This window comes from Chelonoidis abingdonii, chromosome 1, assembly GCF_003597395.2.
Source record: "Chelonoidis abingdonii isolate Lonesome George chromosome 1, CheloAbing_2.0, whole genome shotgun sequence".
Lineage (NCBI taxonomy): Eukaryota > Metazoa > Chordata > Testudines > Testudinidae > Chelonoidis > Chelonoidis abingdonii.
The window spans coordinates 211,709,659-211,726,200 of record NC_133769.1 but is presented as its reverse complement, the minus strand read 5'-3'; the positions used below and the strand labels follow the sequence as shown (position 1 = coordinate 211,726,200).

The window sequence follows — 16,542 nt, the reverse complement described above, 5'->3', positions numbered from 1 at the left end:
TTCTGGGTGCAGGGGGAATTGGAATCTGAAGAGGAGTACAGGTGATGATGGTTGGGACTCATCAAGTGGGGTGAGATCTGGGTGTGGAGAGATGGGGCTCGGCAGGAGGAGTTTGGGTGTGGGGGGGCTCAGTGGAGGGGTTCGGGTGGTGGGAAAATGGGTGTTGAAGGGGTGGAGCTGGTTGGGGCTCAGTGGGGTGGGAATCCAGGTGCAGGGGGTTGGGGCTCGTCAGGGTGGAGGTTCAAGTGCAGTGGGTGGTTTGGGTGCAGGGGATGGGGTCTGGATGCAGGGGAGGGGGCCCAGGGCTGGGAGAGGGGCTTGGTGCAGCGGGGCTCCAGGTGCAAGGGACTCAGTGGTGGGGGTACAGCTTGACAGAGTGGGATCTGGATATGAGGAGGTCCAGAAGAACAGGGCTTGGGTGGATGGGAGAGCAGCTCCCCATACAGTGACCCTCGTCCCCCATGGCTGATGAGTGATGGGAACAGAGCTTCCTGCAGCTGGGGAGGTTTCAGCGAGTGGGCTGCTCTTTGCAGGGGAGGAGGAAGTTTGTCCTCTCCTGCCCCCAGCCCAACCAGGACGAGCAGCTGAGCCCAGCGCAGGGTAAGAACTACCGGCCACGGCATCCCCAGCTCTGACCACCCCCTCACCCACTGGCTGGCTGGACACCTGAAATGACGCACCCGTGCTCCTGGGGAGGGGCATGCGACAGGTCTTGCAGCTTCCCTGTCACCTTCTGCAGGGGAAAGAAAAGAAACCTGTGGGGGACAAACTCTGTGTGTATGCAATGGCAGGGAATTCCCCCAACATATTGGGTCATGCCTCATCTCTGCTGTCCAGCTAGCAGGACTGCTTCTTCCCTTGTATTTTCAGAAGGCTGGGGGAGACATTTGCCCTTTATGTAACAGCAAGACTGTCTTACTGCTGCCATTTATTAAGGCTGTTTATCCCATTCTGGAGCATATACGTCTAAATAAAATAATAAATAATGATGATATATGGAGAGAACTGGAAGGGATCCTGAAAGGTCATAAAGTCCAGCCCCCTGCCTTCACTAGCAGAACCAAGTACTGATTGTTACCCCAGATTCCTAAGTGGCCCCCCTCAAGGGCTGAACTCATAACCCTGGGTTTAGCAGGCCAATGCTCAGTGCCTCCCTCCTGTCCTGGGTGCATAATGTTCAGGAATTTCAGTGTCAGAATATCATGCTGCATCTGTCAGGAAGAAACACTCCTTACCCTAAATACTATTTCCAGTATTGTGAAAATATTGATTATTCTTGGAAGACTATCAGTGGTGTGGTGTTTAAACATCCTTAGCTCTATTGTAATTTGCTTTTACTTTAAACTTTTTTGCCAATCTGAGTAGAAAAAACACAAAACTCTTTTCAAGGGGGAAACAAGGCTAATTTTTTGTTGACAGAAACCATTTCATATTCAGTGCCAAATCAAGTGCTTGTTAGATAGGGTCAGCAAAAGAAGACTACTAAAATACAAATATTTGATTATTCATAAATTACCCAGACTGCAAAGTTTACCTTAAGTGTGAACAGTTGGCAGCAAAATTTAGACCAGATGCTGCTTTTAAAATAAGCATTAATTTCTACAATGTTTCACCATGACAAAGGTAATTGGAAATGCTTGTGCAGCATTATGCACCTATTTTTAGTAGATATTTCTGATGGAGAAGGAAAATGAATCATCTGATATATGATACCTATGAAACAGGTAAGTCTTAAGGCAAATAGCTACCGACTTTTCAAAAAAGCATACTTCAATGTGCAAAGACAGACCTAAAAACATGCAAAAAGCCATTGCAATGTGTATTAGATAGAGTATAAGATTTATAAAGATGTAGTTTAAATATGAAGTTACCATAAAGAAGGCCAGTGTGATTTTTACATAATATGAAGCAGATCTGAAATCAACAGTTTGATAGTGAATAACTACCATTCACAGAAATACAAGTGAATAGGTACATCACTTACTATCTGATACAGGAACACAGATAGTAGTTTTCTTACCGCTACTAATGGAACCCACCATTCACACATTCAGAAACCAAACTGCTTTCTTTCTCCAAAATAGTTTGGGAATGCCAGCCAAAAAAACAATCCTTTGGGCCCAGTCCCATCACTGATCCACACAGAAATCCCATTGACTAAAGCTGTGTCTGGATCGATTTCAAGACAGGGCCCAAAGGCTCAGTTTCACTCTGTGCACGCGTGGCATTTGTGGAAAAGTACAGTTTCTTAATGGGAGTAGTAGTCTCTTGCCAAGATAATATTAATAGCAACCAAACTTCATTATCATGCTAGAACTGCTTAATTTCTGACGTGTCAATGACCAGAGTCATTTAAATGGAGATTATAAACACTGAAACGATATCTGTTATAGCAATAAATAGCTTCACGTATATCTAGCATGTTTCAACCAGAAATGTCCAAAGGACTTTACAAAAGTAGGTACATATTGTCATTTTATGGAGAGAAACTAAACTCCAAACTCACAAATATCTGAATCATATTGGATCAGCCTAATAGTCCAATATCCTGCGTCACAGTGGATAGTACTGGTTGCTTCATTAAATGGTATAAATACTTCATAATGGACAATTACACTTACTGGAGAAGTTTTCTCCTAATCCCAGCACTTAGGGGTTGTATTATGTCTTTTGTATTGTGACACAATGAAATAGGCATTCCCCAGTAATCTTTTTACCATTCATTATTCTATATATTTCTATTACTTCATTTGCCTTTCTTGTAAACCAGGGGTCGGCAACCTCTGGCACGCGGCTCGCCACGGTAAGCACCCTGGCGGGCCAGACCAGTTTGTTTACCTGCCGCATCAGCAGGTTCGACGGACCGCAGCTCCCATAATAATAATAATAGGAGATATACCAATCTCCTAAAACTGGAAGAGACCTTGAAATGTGATTGAGTCCAGCCCCCTACCTTCACTAGCAGGACTAAGTACTGATTTTTGCCCCAGACCCCTAAGTGGCCCCCTCAAGGACTGAACTCATAACCCTGGGTTTAGCAGGCCAATGCTCAAACCACTGAGCTATCCCTCCCTGACTGGCCACAGTTTGCCATCCTAGGCCAATGGGAGTGGCGAGAAGCAGCACAGGCAAGGGATGTGCAGGCCGTGGCTTCCCGCTGCCCCCATTGGCCTGGGACAGCGAACCGTGGCCAGTGGGAGCCATGATTGGCTGAACTTGCTGACGCGGCAGGTAAACAAACTGGCCTGGCCCACCAGGGTGCTTACTCTGGTGAGCTGCGTGCCAGAGGTTGCCAACCCCTGTTCTAAACTATACAGTACTAATATTTTTACTTTTCAGCCTTTCACTGTCCTTCAGTGCGCTTTATCTGTTTCTTGCACCTCCCTGCTTGTAGTTAATTTAGAACCCAACTATGTGAACAAATAGTTCAATGGTTTTTTCCAAAGTGCATTACCTGACCCTGTTTATACTGAATTTCTTCTGATATGTTGCCCAGGCACCTAATTTTGGTTCGGTCCTTCAGAAGTTCCTTACTAGCTTCAATTTATATAACTAATGGTGTGCTCTTCAAATTTTTGTCACCTCATTGTTCATCTTTTTTTTTCAGGCTCAATCTAATTATTGACCATCATTTCCTAAGCTACTACAGATACTTGTGGCACCATACTAAACTTCTACAATTCATTTATTCCTGAACTTTGAGAGAAAGAGCAAGAACAATCAGTCTCCATCCATAAAAGATCTTTATCTCTTACCTACCTGTGACTACTCAATTTTCTGTAAAACCTCTTTTGAGGGACCTTTTTTTCATACATGCTTCTATCTGTAACAATGAATCAAGTAGTTGGAAATCTATGCCACTGGCCAATTTTTGTCAGCATTGGGCACTGTGTGTGAGACAGCTGTCAACATACCTGATATGTTTTAGCATTATAAACAGAAGTGTCCATATTTACAATAAGAACATCAGCAATTACATGAAGATTCAGAAGTGTTTAACACAGATTTTCCCCAATACATTGATGTTTTTTTAACTCAAATTATTAAAACTTAAATATGCAATGCTGAGATATGTTATCTTTTATTGACAGACAACTATTTTTTATATTCTAAGTTTGAAACGGGTTTCTTTTCCTCTCTCATATCCCTAAGCAAAAAAGTGACACTAAGTCAGCTTTTGAGCTCTTGCTGTGATAAACAACTTTTCAGAACAAATCAAAGCAAACACAATGGAATAATCACCCCCAAGGGAGAACCTCTTCAGTTATTTTATAGTGGGTTTCTGACAGTTAAAGGTGCATAATTATAGTCTACAGTATTCAGCTTACAGCTGAGTGAACAAAATATTTCTGTACTGAAATTATATTTATACAGAATTATTTTCACTTTAGAATATACAATTTTCAGACTTAAAACAGAGGGAAAACTGTAAAAAGGGACATTGCTACTGAGGACAAGAGCACAGATGAACAAGTCTAGGGTTAAGCTTTTTCTCTCTTTTTGGAAAAAAAATATATAATAGAGATCTTTAAGGCTAGAAAGGATGGAACCTCCCTATACAGTTTCCTTGAGTTAGGACTATCTACAAGTGCACAGGAACCTCTAATGTCATTTCTGGGAAAATGACTAATGTTCTCTAAAGCGCTGTACCATATTGCTACCAAGAACATTCCTCCAGAACCATACATTAAGGAAAATCTATTGAGATGTTGAAATGACTTACATAGTCTAACCAGTTCAAGTTGTACCCACTGGAAATATTTTACACACACACACACACACACACCCCCCCCCCCCCAGACCTGTGGAACTTCCAGCTCTTAAAATGACTCCCCCCACCCCAGCCTTACAAACTGAACTTGCAAGGAAAGCAATTTTTGTCCTAGTGAAAAAGGGGCCAAATTCTGAGTTCACTCACATGCTTTATGACCCTAAACAAAATAATGAAGTTACATGGGGTGGAAGCAGCCCAGAATTTATTTTGACCTGGCACTTCCAGACAACACTATTCAGAAGAGCTGTGCATTATGGAATGCATCCTAGGCAAGCACTGCTTCCCTCCCCGAAATCTAATGACAAACTACTTTTGGAGGTCTGTAGTTTTTAGTGATATTGCCAAACCGAGTACTTTAGATGCACACTGTTGCCATGGAAACAATATTTTGATTCTTTGGATGCCCCGAATAATCTTTATGCTTGTGATGGAAATGCCCTCTCTTTATTCTCTATATACCCCTTCCCACAGAAAAAATTACTTTTAGTAGTTTATATAATTTGCATATGTCAACTTAAATCTTAAAACTAAAAAACCAATAATTGTATGTATGTAGATACTTCTATCCACTCCCCACAGTACCTAAGCACCTGTGGGAGAATTTAACCTACAAATGTAGTTATTGACATATTTAGCAAAGTTTATTTTCAAGATGGAAGTGCTCTTTTTAGTTTTGCACAATACAACCATCCAGAGGATTTTCTTTTTATAGCATCTGTAAATATTTTCATTAGTTTAGTTACCTTAACGAAAATTAGACAGTAAACATACACCACCAGAAGTAGGGTAAAATGTGGTTGTGTGAGAGATTTCACACTTTATTCATAAAAAGCTTACATTTTAAACTGCAAAGAGTTAACAGTATGTCACAAAACAAAAGAAAAGTAACAGACATGATCTAAAGAGGGACATGCTTATTTAGTTTCTGATATTTCCATTTTGTCTGAATCAGTCAGCCAGTCTTCACTCACACAAGTATTTCAGAACAGGTGATGAAACCAAAAGGGATGCGGGTAGGTCATTAGGTTAAAGACAGACAAATCCATTAAAATAGTATTTTTTAGGCTTCAAATATCTTAGTATGAGTTATTTGGGGAGGGGAAAGTGCTAGTGGCAGAATTTTAACTTCCTGCATTTGTTGGATTATTATGAAATATTAATTAGCAGATTAATAAGTGAAATGTTCCTAACTATAGATATTTCATGATTTTCAAAGAGAATATAGAACCTCTAAACACAGATTTCTTAAGGCTAACAACTAGCATTTTTCCAGGTGTTGTCTGGCCACACCTTAACTAAGAAAAAGAATCTGATTGCAAAGGTTGGGTCACATTCTTCCTTATTCGCTAGGGAACACTGCCCTTAAAAGACATTCTTATTTTAAAGTCTATTCTTTTTATTGCTCCTCTTATTAGACGTTTCCTGCTAATTTTTGCAATAAATTTAGCTACTCAGCAACCTTGAGTTCTATTTTTATGAAAAGTATTGTTCAAAGAGCTTCCGAACATTGTATTAGGAAATAAAGAAAAGTGTTTGAACAATTTAGACAATAAAATAGCCATCCTTCTACCATCTAACGCCCTCTACCCCTCCTTTTTAAGGCAGTATTAAGAAGGCATTGATAGCCACTGAAAGAAGTGAAACCAGTCTCAAAATCCCACTGTAGCTTTTTATTTTTGTCCTCATTTGAGGACATTCTGACAACACTTAAAAGTACAACTAACTTTTTTTTTTTCTTCCAAATACTGGTTGTGATTATTACAAGACTAGGTGGATTCATAGGATTCAATTTGTTCAGGCTAAATTTTAGTTCTCTCTTAGGAAATAAAAGGAGTATGTACTAATTAATCAAGTGACAGGTATGGAATATCATGTCTCCTTATTTATTAAATTAGACAGTCAGACCATATTTTGTGTTATGATCATGCCAAATCAATCAAGTAGTAACTAATGAAACAGAGTTTTAAAAATCTCATTTTATATACATACCAATTTCTGGTAAAAATATATAACTAGTAGTTGAGGTAAGTAGCCTCCCCATTTTACCTGAGTCATCAAGCTCTACATTTACTAAACATTACGTTGATGAAAAGTTTTTATTTGCACCCTTTATTAAGAATCAAAGATTTCATTGTTAAAAGTAACTATCTAAAAGGAACATCACAACCATATGCATTAAATTCACTTTATCCATAGTTCCTAGAATAGTTTAGTAAACTTCTCCCTTTAGAAAAAAATAAAAGTGAGTTAAACATTCCCTCCAAGCCCCAAAAAGCCATTTTCAAATTTATATTTAACTTTAGACTGAGTAACCAGGTTTGTGTTTTTTCCAAGTTATCTTAGTTACACTCCTAGGAATCTGCAAGCAATTTTGTAATTATAACATGGAACAGATGATATCCATTAGTAGGCAATGTCATTTCACACTTACCCATTCTGAATAAAGCAGTATATTTCCTGGTGACAGACTGCTGCAGCTTCCATTAACTAAAATTCTTCATCACAACTAGACAAATCAGATTATAAAATGCCTTTGTTGTAAACTGTATGAATGATCTGTTTTCTTTCAGTCACTCTCCAAAGTAAGGAGCTATCAGCATTTCATTCCTGTGACAAAACAGAGAAGAAATAAAAAGGATAAGTCCATACACGTTCCTGGCAAAGATTTTAAACAGCATTCTTCTTATACAGTAAACATTCTCAGTGTGACAGTTACCAGTTCATAGGTGACGCTCATTAATCCAAGTTGGCTTCAGCAGGCTTTATTGTCTGTCAACAGCTTGGCCAAACCCACAGCACTGATAACTTTGTTATCACATGTTGCTGAATCACTCTAATCTCAGAGTTACAATCTACGTGTAATTCAGCAGTGGAAGAGAGGAAAGCTTCAGTTAGCTCTAATGCACGGAGTTCTTATAGGGAACCGCCAATTAGCTGCTGACCAATCACAGGCTTAGTCATATGACAGGGCAGTCCCAATTGCACCGCAGAGAACTTTATGAATCGACGGGGTTAAATAAAGGACACTCATTGAGTAAGAAAAAAAAAAAAAAAAGCAGCAAGCTCAAATTGAAAACGCCCAGGCTGAACACTGCAAGTGCTTTACAGCAGGAAACCCCCTCGCCTCACAGGGACACACAGAACTAGACTAGTCTGTCACATATTCAATTAAATCCTCATACCGAGATTTGGTTTACATATCCACTATCTCAACTCATTCTCTGTCCCCACCAATGTCTATTTTCTAAAATAAAATTAAAACAAGCTTTTCCAGTCAATTGTGAGACAACTTTAATTAAATATCATTTTTAAAATAAAATTTCTCTCTTACCCCCCACCCCACAACTCTGAAGTTGAGATTTTCAAAGCAAAGGAAAACATGTAACCCCTCCTCGATTTATGTATCAGTTCACTCACCTCAACTTGAAAAATACAGAGTAATTTAAATATGTAAAATAATCAGTGACAACCAACTCTACTTCTCCTGTCTTCCTTCAGTACAATTTCTATTATTCATACAACTTAAGGACTAGACACTAACAATTAATTCTTCATTTATTGTGATTTTAAGGTTTTGTTCCACAAAAAAGGAATAGTTTGTAAGAAATCTACAAGTCTAATTGGCAACCCAAAAAATATTGGCGATCACAGCTATCTATAACTCTTTAAAAAATGTACAGGACATAGGGACAACACATGTTTGAAAAGAATCAGTGTTTGTCTTTTAACACTCAGAATTGTACCCCATTTTATTTTCACTTTTGCCCCCTGCACATGGGTATGAACATTACATGGCTAGAGTAACTGCTGTTAGTCTGAGACAAATGCAAGGCTTCTTGCCACTGTTGATTTTTGCCAAACCCAATTTATGGGTAGGAAATGTATGCCAGGACAAACCATTTAAGATGACTCAAACTGCCTCATCCCCCCTCCCCCGCCCCTGTTCCACAGAACAAGAAGCCTCTTTTGCAGTGAGGAGTAGGATCCTTTGTAGACATGATTCAGAGCCTTAGACTTACAGTAGTTCTCCGGCATACTCTGGATATCTAAAAGAGCTGTTCCTCCTGGTGAAAAAGAGGGCCCATGTTCTATAGCAGAAAACATCAGTATGTCAACAACATCTGTCAGAAACCACTGCCCAGACCAGAACAACATACTTTTTTGAAGAACATTTGCCTCAGTGTAAACCTATAATTACAAGGAACTTCTAAGAATCCAGGGGTTATCATAATTATTTTTTTCAATCTACTAAATCCCTTAGAACGTTAACCCAAGTTTTTCTGAATGTAGCACTCTTCACCAGGGGTAGCCAACCTCAGCCTGAGAAGAAGCCAGGATTTACCAACGAACATTGCCAAAGAGCCACAGTCATACATCAGCAGCCCCCCATCCGCTACCCCACTCCAGCCCCTCCTGCTCAGCAGCAGCCCCACCAATCAGTGCCTCCCCCTCCCTCCCCACTCTCCCGCCTGCTGCAACCAGATGTTTTGCAGTGCGCAGGAGGGTCTGGTGGGGAGGGGGCAGAGGGGAGGACATGGCACGGTCTGGGGAAGGGGGATTAGGGGAAAGGGTGGAGTCGTGGCAGGACCTGGGGCAGAGCAAGGGGTTGAGCGGAGAGCACCCCCACAGCACATTGGAAAGTTAGCATCTGCAGCTTCAGCCTCAGAGTCGGTGCCTGTACAAGGAGCCACATATTAACCTCTGAAGATTCGCATGCGGCTCCGGAGCCACAGGCTGGCCACCACTGCTTTTCACCAAGTCCTCTACCTAGGAACTACATTTATTATGTAGCCCTCAAGCCACATTTAGCTATCCATTTGGGTAGGCACCACAGTTGAGTACTAAAATGTATTTCAACAGGGGACAATTAATCCAATGTTAAAAGCTGCTTGGTATATTTCCAGTAAAATATTAAATCCCCAAATGCCAAAATTCTATCCTAGAAAATCTTTCTATTAACCCCTCACCCTCACCCAAACTAGTGGTGAAGCATTTGGATAACAAAAGACACCTAATGTTTTTAAATAGGAATCAGTCTATCTAATAAGATTTGCAATATACAGCAAATAGTACTTTATATTCAAGGTGGGTGAGGTAATACCTTTTATTGGACCAACTTCTGCTCTGTGTAGCTCTGAAAGCTTGTCTCTCTCACCAAGAGAAGTTGGCCCAATAAAAGATATTACTTCATCAACCTTGTTTTTAATATCCTGGGACATACATGGCTATGACACCACCACATATTGTATATTTAGTCATTTTGAAATTTTCCCACAAATACCTGAGATCTTTTACTGACTGCCATTTGTGAAAAATGAAGGAAAACTTATTTTAATTCCATGTATTTTATGGCTTGAGTTTTTTATATTCATGTTGCAAAACTACCAGTATATTCTATGTTGTGGCCCAAATCCTACAATGAGCTTTATTCGGGCAAATATTAAGTAGAACAAGGCAATATCAGGTTAATTTACTGAAAAACTTAAGACTCCTTCTATATCTGCTAACAGGTACCTCCATCTTCTTTAAAGCCAAGTGTATAACAACATAAGAAGTAAAAGGGAACAGATTTTTAGAGATGTTTTACCTAGTCAATAATCCCAGATTATAATCTCAGTTCATTTTCAGAAGAGATCTATGATAATAGATTTACCTGTAAGAAGCTCCTTTAAAAAAAAATCTGGACTATTTCTCTGCCTTGCCCCATAACATTTATTATGAGATTCTTCACATAAAAATATGTTTCATAGCTGGAATATTTTTATGTAAACTTCATAAGAAACTAAATAACCAATCTTTAATTTTTAATTTTTTTGAGGATGAAGAATATGTGACTCAGATGACACAATACCAAAATATTCCATAGTAGTATTTGGTATGTATGGTATTTATATAGAAAATGTCCATGTGTTGGTTTGGGAATTATCTGACAAGAAAAGTCAGTCAAAGAACACACACACAAAAAGATGAGAGCTAATTTATACCTCTAACTGCTTATTAACTAATTAACCTTCCCAATATCTCTATGAAATGGGTATCTTTAGCCTCCTTTTAAAAATGGAGAAACTGAGACCAAGGGAGAAAGTTAGTGGTAGACCTGGATTAAAACTCAGAAGTCCTTGGCTCTCAGTCTCAGGCTGAATCAACTGGAACACACATTGTGCCTCTCATGCAAACTAACACTTGGCTGAGGAATCTGTGGCTCTATTATATACATGACATTAAAAAAAAACCTGACATCTGAAACATCAGGTGGTTGATGCTTGCACTGTAGATCCCGCTGTTACAAAATAAAGTCCTGGATACCCATACACTCATCCCAGTGACAGTAAGTTTATGGTGGCAGCATTTCAGTCTTCGAACACTTCGAAGAGTATGAGGATATCCCAGTATGCCTGGCTAATTTCCTTTCCCTCCAACTTGTGCAAGATGTTGTACACACAATGACTGGTAAACAGCATCAACATGTATGAAGTCTCTAGAGCTTATTGCTATATGTCTGTAGGGCTCAATTTTCAGAGGCCTTGAACTACTGATCTCAACTAGAGTTGTGCGTGCTCAGCACCTGTGAATAGCAGAACCTGGATTCATGTAAAATAATACTTTTAATAATTTTCTGTATCTCACCTACCACAGACCCATTCATTGCAGCTTTGGCTAAATTCTACTTTCAGCTCATATTGTAACTAATGTGAACTATTGCTGTTGGTTTTAAATGGAAGGCACTCAGATAACTGTGGTGATGGTTGCTAGGATCAGGGCTTAATGTTCACACTCCCAGTTGTGGACAGGGTTCAACAATGTGATGATCATCTAGAGAAAAAGAATATCTGGTGCATGTTATAGGAAACAGGGCATACGTCTATAAATTCATGCTAGGACAGCTTTCACATTTCAAAAAAGAGTTTTACAACTTAGATTTTAACAAATAATCTTAACTATTTTTTCTACTTTTCCCTAGTGAAAGACACATTCTTATTGTTTGTTTTTGTTTAAAATCACTAATCCCCATAAGACAGGATCCCCTTTAAAATAACCATATTTCCTTTTCTGAAATATCAGCTTTACAAATGTGAGAATGGCTGCATATTTATACAGTACTGCAAGCTGCTTTACCTGTGCCTACTTCTAAAACCAGGTAAATTTCCAGACTATAATACAGTACTGCTTTTCATGTTACTTTAACACACAAACAGAATACTGCTACTGCCTCCATATCACTTAGCACAGGGAAAAGCTTGTTAAATGCATGAAGACATAAGTTATACAGCACTTTGGAAAAGGATTTCTTTTATCCTGTTTTTAAAGTGCCACTCACAATGTTTTTAGACTGCAGTGACAAATATACTGTGGGTAAGGATGGAGGTGGTTTGGGTGGGAGAAGGGGAGGATAGAGGAGGACAGGATTCCATGTCGAGCTGAATCATAACCATGTGAGTAATTTCAAGGTTTTTTTTTTCTGAGGCTATGAATCAAATTAAGTTTGTTTTGCTGTGGGTAAAGGAAGAGAGAATATAATAGCATGAATCAGAGCTATCATCAAATATGTGGGATAGACTAAAAATTAATTACAATTAATGCCTTTCCATACAAAGTTTCTGCCATAAGATGTAGCAATTATGTTAATCAATATAAAACAAATTTGCAGGAGCTGTATTTTTCAATATCTCCCTCCTTCCTTTTAATTTTTTCTTTTACAGGTTGGCCTGTATGAACAGGAGCATGCTTGACATTCTAGTAGATGCCCTTTTGCCCCACACTTGAAGTAAAAGTACTGCTACTGGCAATGAAGGGAAAACACAGGGCTGCATTTCATCTTGCCATTAGCATTTTGATCAGAGCACTCAAGACTAGTTTGCAAGTGAAGCTGTGTGGAGTACGGATTTTACAACTTTAGAGCAGACAGCTTGTCATTCTAATGGAGATAATCTGTTTAATGAAGTACACAGAACAGAAAACGCTCAATAATCCTTTGGCTTGGTCTTTTTCTTTGGGAGTGATGAAGTCCTGAAAAGACCATTTTAGAATTTTAGTTCTTATAATACTGGGGTAAACTGATAACTATTTACTTTTAAATATGAGATACCAAAAGATATAGTGAGCCTCAAAATGTGAAACCTCTTTTTTAAAAAAAGGACAAGTATTGTTTTTGCAACAGAAAACTCAAAAAGCACCATCAACACACAGTACACAGCCAAGAAATTAAACCAAACTTTAGGCTGCATTTTTTTCTTTGCATTAATGTAGGAAACTATTTTTAATGACTTATTAAGATTTCAGTATTCTAGAATGTTGAAATATTTGCCTTTTAAGTTTATAATATGGAGAAAGTTTTGTTTAGCCTAAATGGAGTATCCTAAAAATAAACAGGTAAAATGATGGGTAAGAGGAAGTTCTCTTCCCCTCTACTCTTTGTATGTCTTCCATATTGTATTTTCAATTCAAACAGTTAAGCAGAAGTATTCTGATGTTTTTTGGTTTTGTTTACTATTGTTTTGTAAAGATAAGTCTATTTGAGCTTTAATAGGTTCTTTCCAGATATATTACTTTGAGACCTGAATTATAATGAAAGAAACACTCTAGGCCAGCGATACTCAGACCTCAGTGGTTCAGGAGCCAAACTGGTGATAAACATTATCCAAAAGAGCCACAATAGTGTGAATTCATTGTTTCATTTACTCACTCACTCTCTCTCTGTGCGTGTGAGAGAGATTCTCACAGCAAAATGACTGACCAAGTTTTCTACAATTGGTTAATAACATAGCAAAAGCATTCTGATTGGTTAGTAACTAAAATCACATAGTATTTTAATATAATGTGCTGCAAAGAGCTGCAGGAGAGGCACTGAAGAGCCACTTGTGGTTCCCAAGCCTCAGTCTGAGTATTACTGCTCTAGGCAAAACATTAGATAGCGTTTACGCACGTTGTGCACACATTTTCGGTTTATAAAACTGTGCTTATCAAACAAGCTCTAAGTGAATATAGTACATTAAAAGAACATCAGTCTAAATTGACTCCTCCCTTCAAACAGTTCCATATGCTCTTCTACAATCATGCTCTCCCATATGCTCAAGCAAAAAATCTGTGTAAAAAAAGTGTACTCTGGAGGTCAGCAGGCTGAAGAACCAAGAGAGGGGGGCAAGTTCCAGAGTCAGGGGCCCTGTAATATAAAGGCCCAATTTCAGAGAGACATTTATATCAGAACTTTTAATGAAGCACCGCTGCTGTTTCAATTACTTTGAGGGGATATGATGGGAGGGAGAGAAAAGGAGGGTCTCGCAAGGTCCAAACTACACAGCGATCAAAATCAATACCCTAAATTGCATTTGTAACCAAACAGGGAGCTAGTGCAGCCTAGAGTACAGATGTTATACACACATTTCCTAAGACTGACACCAGACTTAGTGGAAGTGGCCGCTGTACACTAGTTGAAAAGCCAGATCTCAGGTGGTGTAAACTGGCATTGCTCTGTTGAAGTTTATTTACATCAGTATACACTAGCTGAGAAATTGGCCTTCAACAATAACCAGTAAATTATGATACAACATTACAAAACTAAAATGTCATGAATGTGCAGATGACTGTGGCAATTTGAAGGTGTCAAGGATGGTATCTGCCCAGTAAATTGAATGTTTGCACACCTTTGGTCAAGAAGGTTTATAAGCAATATTACCTGGGGACAATCAGGACAATCCGCAGCATATAAACTGTCTTGACCAAAGGTGGACTGACATTCAATTTATGGGGCAGACACTGTCCTTGCTACCCGGTCCATATTCTTCCTCCCAGCATCACTTCAGTCTTAGGAGGACTGAGTTTCACCAGTTCGCTCCCACCTAAGGCCCAATTGTTGCCAGGCAGAGGGAAATTATTATCTAGGTCTGGTGAGAGACATAGGAAGATATGTCACGAAGGTACAGGAAGCATCACAGCCAAAAATGCCTCACAATCTCATCTCACATACACAATACATAGAGGGTTGACAAAAGAACACAGAACGTCACCACTACAATAGAACACCTGCAGCTGATACGCAGTCAACACACGCCACTCTCTGGAATCTCTCAAAAAATAAATAATAGAAGCACTCTCCAGCCGTCTTCCTTGGAAGGGTCTTTAGGAAGTGCACCATCAGTTTGTGGTCAATAATATCAAAGGATGCTTAGAGATCTAAAAGAATCAGCATGCACATCTGACTTCGGTCCATCACCAGAAGATAATCAAGCAATGAGTCTAATGCAATATCATTTCTTTACCAGGACTCAAGGAAGCTTGAGGACTCTAGACAGACCACAAACTTCTTAACTTTCCACAAAAAAAGTTTAGCGTTAGAGCTCTAGCTGACAATACTTTCATTGTCAAAAGACGTTTCTTTAAGCCATGGCTCAGACAAAATACTCACTTGAGGGAGGCCACATCCACACCAAAAAATTGGAGGAAATATTGATAATTTCTAACAACAACTTTTACCAGTGACACAGAGGACAGTTTTAATTTGTAGACAAGTGTAAACAGCCAAAATGCATCCATAGAAGACACCGCACCGCTCTCATTCAGGAGTAAACCAGCATCTTTATTATCGCCGAAGTTCAACAATGATGGTCGATATTTTTCCTGTTGTGGAATTTGTATTACCACAGCACTGTTTAGGTCTCCAATTAAATTATTCCACAATTGCTATGCATAAGCCAAACATTTAACTTTCTGATGGCTATTTTTCATTCACAACTGAGACTTCATTAGGAATGGTAGCTCCCAACAAAATATATACTGTTTGGTAAAGTGCATGCAAGTATGTCAACCAGCACCAAAGTCAATTCATAAAGCAGTTCCCATTTTTGCAGATTTTAGACTAATAAAAATAGTGCTTCCTGTACATACAGAATGGTTTCAGTAGCTCCATCAATCTGTGTTGGTATATCTCAGAATAGTAGCATTCTACCCACTAGACAGAAAGCTTTTAAGTTGGAGTCCCATTCCAGGACTCAGAAAAGTATCAAATTGCAATTATCTCACACAACAGCCTCTGAACTCTTTGAGGTACTGGACTTCAAATTGGCTGTTAAAAAAAAAAAAAAAAAAAAGGCGCTGCTGTCTCTCTCTGTCAACTGTCTTGGTACCAAGTACAAACAGTACTTTTAAAAACTGAAGAGCCTGCTATTACAGTTAACACCCTCCTTTATCAATAAAAGCAGGTTTAAAGCATAAGGCTGCATTTAAGTTAAATGAATAACGATGCCTTCGTTTGCTTACCAAATCATCAGTCTAATCCAAAGCCTGTTGAAGTCAACTGAAAGGCTCCTATTGACTTCATAGGCTTTGGATCAGGTCCTATGTTACCAATAGCTACTTAGCTCAGCAATTTAAGACATTTTATGTATTCATGTCAGACTCAAAACTCAAATTCTATTCCAGTTTCTTACAAATCACATATGCTTTAATTTCTACTATTTCTGAAATACTTCAAGAAAATGCAATGAGAAATTCCACTGTCAAATGCAGATGTCTAGTAGAAATTGTATTTGAAAGGGTGCACAGATCACATGGGAACATAATGAAAATCTATAAACGTACATCTATTTTCTCCCATTACATGATGGGAAACTGGGGGGAAATCCACAATTGAACTCAAGAACACAATTCGTTATTAAACTCAATTCAATGTAAAAAATTCTATTTCAAAATTCAAGAATACAATATTTGCTGTGTAAACACCACCACTTTCCTTTTTCCATACATTTTAACTGTTAACTTTAAAAGGCACTCTG

The 16,542-nt window shown here is 38.8% G+C and overlaps 1 long non-coding RNA gene across 1 annotated transcript in view; it reads right to left on the bottom strand.

The window, feature by feature from the left end:
• LOC116836965 (uncharacterized) overlaps positions 1–16,542 on the bottom strand; it is a 110,442-nt gene that overhangs the window by 23,145 nt on the left and 70,755 nt on the right. The window contains exon 2 of the long non-coding RNA XR_004376576.2: positions 7,206–7,381. This is a non-coding gene — a long non-coding RNA (uncharacterized LOC116836965). The remainder of the gene's footprint in view (positions 1–7,205; positions 7,382–16,542) is intronic.